The sequence below is a fragment of the Arachis stenosperma genome, chromosome 5, assembly GCF_014773155.1.
Source record: "Arachis stenosperma cultivar V10309 chromosome 5, arast.V10309.gnm1.PFL2, whole genome shotgun sequence".
Classification (NCBI taxonomy): Eukaryota; Viridiplantae; Streptophyta; class Magnoliopsida; order Fabales; family Fabaceae; genus Arachis; species Arachis stenosperma.
This window is the reverse complement of record NC_080381.1, coordinates 40,288,230-40,297,300: the sequence shown is the minus strand read 5'-3', so window position 1 is coordinate 40,297,300 and position 9,071 is coordinate 40,288,230. Positions and strand designations below refer to the sequence as shown.

Here is a 9,071-nt window from a genome sequence, read left to right as displayed (position 1 = left end):
AGTTGTAGTGATCACAATTTCGTGCACCAAGTTTTTGGCGCCGTTGCCGGGGATTGTTCGAGTATGGACAATTGACGGTTCATCTTGTTGCTTAGATTAGGTATTTTTTCTTCAGAGTTCTTAAGAATGAATTCTAGTGTTTCAAGGTGATGTTCTTATCATCACCAAAGCTGATTGATTTTCATCAATTTAGCTCTTGAATGCAATGTCCCGCTGAAGCTTGGCCGGCCATGTCTAATTCCTTTAGACTAAAGCTTTAGACTAACATTGCATGATTCCTGGAATTCTCATTAATAATTTTGATACCTTTATTTTCCTTTTCACTTAAATTTTCGAAAAATAAAAAAAAATTACAAAATCATAAAAACCAAAAATAATTCTTGTTTAAGTCTAGTGTCTCACTTTAAGTATGGTGTCAATTGCATGTTTCTGTTCTTATTGCATTCATGCATGTGTCTTCATTGATCTTCAAGTTGTTCTTGATGATTTCCTTGTTTTGATCTTTGAATTCTATTGACTTGAGTGTTGCATTCTCATTTTGTTAGTGTCAATGGTATACAAACTGCTAAGTTTGGTGTCTTGCATGCATTATTATTTGATTTTAGTTGCATTTTGATTATTCCTTATTATTAAAAATCCAAAAATATTTTTAATTTGTGTCTTTTCAAGTCAATAATACAGAGAATTGAAGATTCAGAACATACTGCAGAGGAATCACACAGAAAAAGCTGGGCATTCAAAAATGCCCAGTGAAGAAGACAGACTGGCGTTTAAACGCCAGCCAGGGTACCTGGTTGGGCGTTTAACGCCCAAAAGGGTAGAGTTTTGGGCGTTAAACGCCAGAATGTGCACCATTCTGGGCGTTTAACGCCAGGATGGCACAAGGGGGAAGATTTTGTTTTTCAAATCAATTTTTTTTCAAGTTTTCAAAGTTTTTCTAAATCAAATCTTTTTCAAATCATATCTTTTCAATCAAATGTTTTCAAAATCAATTTCTTTCCTTTTTCAAAGATACTTACTAACAATTAATAATTTGATTGAACATCTCAAGTTTGTTGCCTTTTCTGTTGAGAAAGGTTTAATGTTTGAATCATATCTTTTCTTGTTAGGCAAGTCATTAATTTTTAAAATCATATCTTTTTAAAATTGTTTTCAAATCAAATCTTTTTAAAATTGTTTTCAAATCATATCTTCTCAATCACATTTTTTTAAAAACCAATCATATCTTTTTAACCACATCTTTTTCAAAATAGTTTTCAATCAAATCTTTTTTCAAAATCTTTTTCAAAAATCACTTGATTTCTTTCCCACTCTTATTTTCGAAAATCAATTAAGTGTTTTTCAAAATGTTTTCAAAATCTTTTACTTAATTTTCGAAAATTACTTCCCCTCTTCTCACATCCTTCTATTTATGGACTAACACTATTCCTTAATGCAAAATTCGAACTCCATCTTCTTTGATAAGTTCGAATTTTCTACTTCTGTCTTCTACTTTTCTTTTCCTCTGACACCTCAAGGAATCTCTATACTGTGACATAGAGGATTCCATATTTTCTTGTTCTCTTCTTCTTCATATGAGCAGGAACAAAGACAAAGGCATTCTTGTTGAAGCTGACCCTGAACCTGAAAGGACCTTGAAGCGAAAGCTAAGAGAAGCTAAGGCACAACTCTCTGTTGAGGACCTGACCGAATTCTTCAAAGAAGAAAAACCCATGGCAGCCGAAAATAACAACAATGCCAACAATGCAAGGAAGGTGCTGGGTGACTTTACTGCACCTACTCCCGACTTCTATGGGAGAAGCATCTCTATCCCTGCCATTGGAGCAAACAACTTTGAGCTTAAGCCTCAATTAGTTTCTCTAATGCAACAGAATTGCAAGTTCCATGGACTTCCATTGGAAGATCCTCATCAGTTCTTAGCTGAATTCTTGCAAATCTGTGACACAGTCAAGACTAATGGGGTTGACCCTAAGGTCTACAGACTTATGCTATTCCCTTTTGCTGTAAGAGACAGAGCTAGGACATGGTTGGACTCACAACCTAAAGAAAGCCTGGACTCATGGGAAAAGCTAGTCAATGCCTTCTTGGCAAAGTTCTTTCCACCTCAAAAATTGAGTAAGCTTAGAGTGGAAGTCCAAACCTTCAGACAGAAGGATGGAGAATCCCTCTATGAAGCTTGGGAAAGATACAAACAATTGATCAGAAAATGTCCATCTGACATGCTTTCTGAATGGAGCATCATAGGTATTTTCTATGATGGTCTCTCTGAACTATCCAAGATGTCTTTGGATAGCTCTGCTGGAGGATCTCTTCATCTGAAGAAGACGCCTACAGAAGCTCAAGAACTAATTGAAATGGTTGCAAATAACCAATTCATGTACACTTCTGAAAGGAATCCTGTGAACAATGGGGCTAATCAGAAGAAAGGAGTTCTTGAGATTGATACTCTGAATGCCATTTTGGCTCAGAACAAGATATTGACTCAACAAGTCAATTTGATTTCTCAAAGTCTGTCTGGAATGCAAAATACACCAAGCAGTACTAAGGATGCTTCATCTGAAGAAGAAGCTTATGATCCTGAGAACCCTTCAATGGAAAAGGTGAATTACATGGGAGAACCCTATGGAAACACCTATAATTCTTCATGGAGAAATCACCCAAATTTCTCATGGAAGATTCAAGAGAGACCTCAACAAGGTTTCAACAACAATAATGGTGGAAGAAACAGGTTTAGCAATGGCAAGCCTTTTCCATCATCTTCTCAGCAACAGACAGAGAATTCTAAGCAGAACACCTCTGACTTAGCAACCATGGTCTCTGATCTAATCAAGACCACTCAAAGTTTCATGACTGAAACAAGGTCCTCCATTAGAAATTTGGAAGGACAAGTGGGACAGCTGAGCAAGAAAGTTACTGAACTCCCTCCTAGGACTCTCCCAAGCAACACAGAAGAAAATTCAAAAGGAGAGTGCAAAGCCATCAACATGGCCGAATTCTGGGAGGAAGAAGAAGCAGTGAACGCCACTGAGGAAGACCTCACTGGACGTCCACTGGCCTCCAATGAGTTCCCCAATGAGGAACCATGGGAATCTGAGGCTCAAAATGAGACCATAGAGATTCCATTGGAATTACTTCTGCCATTCATGAGCTCTAATGAGTATTCTTCCTCTGAAGAGGATGAGTATGTCACTGAAGAGCAAGTTGCTAAATACCTTGGAGCAATCATGAAGCTAAATGACAAGTTATTTGGAAACGAGACTTGGGAAGATGAACCTCCCTTGCTCACCAAAGAACTGGATGACTTGTCTAGGCAGAAATTACCTCAAAAGAGACAAGATCCTGGGAAGTTTTCACTACCTTGTACCATAGGCACCATGACCTTCAAGAAGGCTCTGTGTGACTTAGGGTCAAGTGTAAACCTCATGCCTCTCTCTGTAATGGAGAAGCTAGGGATCTTTGAGGTACAAGCTGCAAGTATCTCACTAGAGATGGCAGACAACTCAAGAAAACAAGCCCATGGACTTGTAGAGAATGTTTTGGTGGAAGTTGAAGACCATTACATTCCTACTGATTTTATAGTCCTAGAGACTGGGAAGTGCATGGATGAATCCATCATCCTTGGCAGACCCTTCCTAGCCACAGCAAAGGCTGTGATTGATGTTGATGGAGGTGAACTGATCATTCAAGTGAATGAAGAATCCTATGTGTTTAAGGCTCAAGGATATCCCTCTGTCACCATGGAGAAGAAGCATGAAGAGCTTCTCTCAAATCAGAGACAAACAGAGCCCCCACAGTCAAACTCTAAGTTTGGTGTTGGGAGGCCACAACCAAACTCTAAGTTTGGTGTTGAACCCCCACATTCAAACTCTAAGTTTGGTGTTGGGAGGTTCCAACATTGCTCTGAGTATCTGTGAGGCTCCATGAGAGCCCTCTGTCAAGCTACTGACATTAAAAAAGCGCTTGTTGGGAGGCAACCCAATGTTTTATAATTAACTATTTCCTTTTGTTATTTTATCTTTTTTGTAGGTTGATGATCATAAGAAGTCACAAAATCAATGAAAAAAGCAAAAACAGAATGAAAAACAGGAAGAAAAACAGCACACCCTGGAGGAAGAACTCACTGGCGTTTAAACGCCAGTGAGGCTAGCAGTTGGGCGTTTAACGCCCAGTCTGGCACCATTCTGGGCGTTTAACGCCAGAAAGGGGCACTAGACTGGCGTTAAACGCCAGAAAAGGGCAAGAACCTGGCGTTAAACGCCAGAAATGGGCACCAGCCCGGCGTTTAACGCCAGAATTGGCTCAAAACGTGATTTTTGATGCCATTTGGTGCAGGGATGACTTTTCCTTGACACCTAAGGATCTGTGGACCCCACAGGATCCCCACAAACCCCTCACCTATCAAATCCCATCTCTCTCTTCACCACTCACCTCCATAAAACCCCACTTACCTCACCATCCAAATTCAAACCACTACTTCTTCCCCTTTTGGCCTAACCACAAAGCCATCTCCCTCTCCTCCATTTCTTCTTCTTCTACTCTCTTCTTTCTTCTTTTGCTCGAGGACGAGCAAACCTTTTAAGTTTGGTGTGGTAAAAGCATTGCTTTTTGTTTTTCCATAACCATTTATGGCATCCAAAGCCGGTTCAACTGAGAAGGCATGACCTCAAGCCCATCACTAAGAAGAAGATGGAGCAAACAAGAGACCCCTCTCATCATGAGATCCCTGAGATATCTCAAGGGATGCACTTTCCTCCACAAGACTATTGGGAGCAACTGAACACCTCCCTAGGAGAATTAAGTTCCAACATGGGACAACTAAGGGAGGAGCACCAAGAACATGCCATCCTCCTCCATGAAATTAGAGAAGATCAAAGAATCATGAGAGAGGAGCAACAAAGACAAGGAAGAGACATTGAGGAGCTCAAGCACTCCATAGGATCTTCAAGAAGAAGAAAGAGCCGCCATCACTAAGGTGGACCCGTTCTTTAATCTCCTTGTTCTTTATTCTCCTGTTTTTCGAATTTTAGTGCTTTATGTTTATCCATGTTTGTGTCTTATGATCATTAGTGTCTAAGTGTCTATGCCTTAAAGCTATGAATATGAATCCATCACCTTTCTTAAATGAAAACTGTTTTTATCACAAAAGAACAAGAAGTACAGGATTTCAAATTCATCTTTAAAACTAGCTTAATTAGTTTGATGTGGTGACAATACTTTTTGTTTTCTGAATGTATGCTTGAACAGTGCATACGTCTTTTGAATTTGTTGTTCATGAATGTTAAAATTGTTGGCTCTTGAAAGAATGATGAAAAAGGAGACATGTTACTGAGGATCTGAAAAATCATAAAAATGATTCTTGAAGCAAGAAAAAGCAGTGAAAAAAAAATGATGAAAAAAAAAGGGGGCAAGCGAAAAAAAAAAACGAAAAAGAAAGAGAAAAAGAAAGAAAAAGAAAGAAATAAAGTGTGATCCAAGGCAGAAAGAGTGTGCTTAAGAACCCTGGACACCTCTAATTGGGGACTCTAGCAAAGTTGAGTCACAATCTGAAAAGGTTCACCTAATTATGTGTCTGTGGCATGTATGTATCCGGTGGTAATACTGGAAGACAGAGTGCTTTGGGCCACGGCCAAGACTCAATAAGTAGCTGTGTTCAAGAATCATCATACTTAACTAGGAGAATCAATAACACTATCTGGATTCTGAGTTCCTAAAGAAGCCAATCATTCTGAATTTCAAAGGATAAAGTGAGATGCCAAAACTGTTCGGAGGCAAAAAGCTACTAGTCCCGCTCATCTAATGTGGAGCTAAGTTTCATTGATAATTTGGAGTCTATAGTATATTCTCTTCTTTTTATCTTATTTGATTTTCAGTTGCTTGGGGACAAGCAACAATTTAAGTTTGGTGTTGTGATGAGCGGATAATTTGTACGCTTTTTGGCATTGTTTTTAGTATGTTTTTGGTATGATCTAGTTAGTTTCTAGTATATTTTTATTAGTTTTTAGTTAAAATTCACTTTTCTGGACTTTACTATGAGTTTGTGTGTTTTTCTGTGATTTCAGGTATTTTCTGGCTGAAATTGAGGGACCTGAGCAAAAATCTGATTTAGAGACTGAAAAGGACTGCAGATGCTGTTGGATTCTGACCTCCCTACACTCAAAGTGGATTTTCTGGAGCTACAGAAGCCCAATTGGCGCACTCTCAACGGCGTTGGAAAGTAGACATCCTGGGCTTTCCAGCAATATATGATAGTCCATACTTTGCCCAAGATTTGATGGCCCAAACCGGCGTTCAAAGTCACCTACAGAATTTCCAGCGTTAAACGCCGGAACTGGCACCTAAATGGGAGTTAAACGCCCAAACTGGCATAAAAGCTGGCGTTTAACTCCAAGGAGAGTCTCTACACGAAAATGCTTCATTGCTCAGCCCAAGCACACACCAAGTGGGCCCGGAAGTGGATTTTTATGTCATTTACTCATCTCTGTACACCCTAGGCTACTAGTTTTCTATAAGTAGGACCTTTTACTATTGTATTTTCATCTTGGTTCTTCTGGTTCCCTCTCTGGGGCCGAAACCAATGATCACTTTTGTTCTTATGTATTTTCAACGGTGGAGTTTCTACACACCATAGATTAAGGTGTGGAGCTCTGCTGTACCTCGAGTATTAATGCAATTACTATTGTTCTTCTATTCAATTCCGCTTGTTCTTTGTCCAAGATATCACTTGTTCTTCAACTTGATGAAGGTGATGATTGACACTCATCATCATTCTCACTCATGAACAAAGTGACTGACAACCACTCTTGTTCTACAAGCATACGAGGCTCAGTGAATATCTCTTGGATTCTTTAACCGGAATCTTCGTGGTATAGGCAAGAATTGATGGCGGCATTCAAGAGAATCCGGAAGGTCTAACCTTGTCTGTGGTATTCTGAGTAGGATTCAATGATTGAATGACTGTGACATGCTTCAAACTCTTGAGGGCGGGGCGTTAGTGACAGACGCAAAAGAATCACTGGATTCTATTCCGGCCTGATTGAGAACCGACAGATGGATAGCCGTGCCGTGACAGGGTGCGTTGAACATTTCCAATGAGAGGATGAGAGGTAGCCACTGACAATGGTAAAACCCTTGCATAAGCTTGCCATGGAAAGGAGTAGGAAGGATTGGATGAAGACTGTAGGAAAGCAGAGAGACGGAAGGGAAGGCATCTTCATTCGCTTATCTGAAGCTCTCACCAATGATATACATAAGTATCTCTATCTTTATCTTTATGCTTTATTCGTTTATCACTATACCCATTTGAGTCTGCCTGACTGAGATTTACAAGGTGACCATAGCTTGCTTCATACCAACAATCTCCGTGGGATCGACCCTTACTCACGTAAGGTATTACTTGGACGACCCAGTGCACTTGCTGGTTAGTTGTGCGAAGTTGTAGTGATCACAATTTCGTGCACCACCTGCCCTCCACAAGGGCAGGGCAGCCTCCTGGAAGCAATTGTTCTTGGGCCGAAAATCAACCAAAATTTCACTTAAATTCAATTCCTCTCCAAATTGAATCAAGGCCAACCAAACCCATTTCTCCTCAAATCCCAAGCAAGCAAAGCCCACATCATCACTCAAAGGCACATGGATCAATTAAATTAGGATTTTCATTTTTGTAATTTGTTTTTAATTTCAATTTCATTTTATTTTCATTTTGTAAAAAGCCTATATAAAGACATCACTCTCATTTCAAAAGAAAGGAGAGCTCGATTGGAAAGAAGAGGTTGGCTCCAATAGCGAGCATTAGGAATAGATAGCTCTCTCCTTTAAGTTTTCTTTTCTGCTTTAAATCTTGGGTAGAGAATTGAAGAAATTCTGTTTCAATCTCACCTTGAGATCTCTTGTTTACTTTTTCTGCATAATTGAAATTCACATACTGCTTCATCTTCTCTTTAATTCTGCAATTCATTTTTCTTCTTTATGTTGCAAACTGTTCTTGTTGAATCAAGGAAGGATATGAGATCTAGACTTGTTATCTAGTCTCTTCTACTCCTGAGATCTTGAACCCAATTTTAATTGCTGCAACTTAAGCACTTGTTTTGCTGCAAATTAAGCACCAGTATTTCTCTGTTTACTTTTCAAGGCATTTTTACTTTTCTGTTAAGATCTAGTTCCATTGAATCAATCCGCTACTCTTTTACTTGTTGCAATTTATTTTTCCTTGATTAATTTCTGTAATCCCACATCCCTGACCCATTTAAGATTCAAGCAATTTACATTTCTTGTCATTTAAGTTTCTACAATTTACATTGCTTGTTCTTTAAGTTTCCTGCCATTTACATTCTGCGATTTAAGTTCATTGCTATTTACATTCTGCTGCAACAATTCTCACTCACCAATGTTAGCTTGACTAAACTAATCACCCACTAAAGTTTCTTGATCCATCAATCCCTGTGGGATCGACCTCACTCTTGTGAGTTATTACTACTTGATGCGACCCGGTATACTTGCCGGTTGGATTTGTGTGCTGGAAATTCATTTTTCCACAAAAACACCATCATGTTTTTGGCGCCGTTGCCGGGGATTGATTAGATCAACAATGATTAAGTGGGTGAGAAGTCTAGATCAAGCATTTTTTTTTGTTCTCTGTTTTAAAGTGAAACCAAGGTGTTTGAGTTTTTGCCTCACTAAGAAATTCTCATCTCTGATATGAGTAATTTCAATTTTTCTTGGTGTTGTGTTTTCCAAAATTTAAATGGAGTGGAACTCATCTTATGATCAAACAAATTTTATGGGATATTATCCACCATCACCAATCTCTAATGGTGGTTGGGAATATTACCAAGAAATCATAGATTCTGAGCACTCCAATCCATGGAGATTTGCTTCACAGACACAAGATGAGCAAGAAAATCATATGGTATATTTTCTTCCACCACAAAATGATGCTAGTCATGATTCTAATGGTGGCTGGGAAGGAAATTCTAATACTCCATATGATATTCATCCAAAGATATTATCACTTGACCATGCTTCAACAGAAAGCCTCTATCAAAATTCACCACCCACACAAACTTCCATGAACC

At 39.0% G+C, this 9,071-nt stretch overlaps 1 non-coding gene across 1 annotated transcript; it reads right to left on the bottom strand.

Annotated features, from left to right (window-relative positions):
- Positions 1 to 2,117: 2,117 nt before the first annotated feature.
- LOC130983574 (small nucleolar RNA R71) lies at positions 2,118 to 2,221 on the bottom strand. Its single transcript, XR_009087558.1, has one exon. It is a non-coding gene; the product is annotated as a small nucleolar RNA R71 (small nucleolar RNA).
- Between the last annotated feature and the right edge of the window lie 6,850 nt (positions 2,222 to 9,071).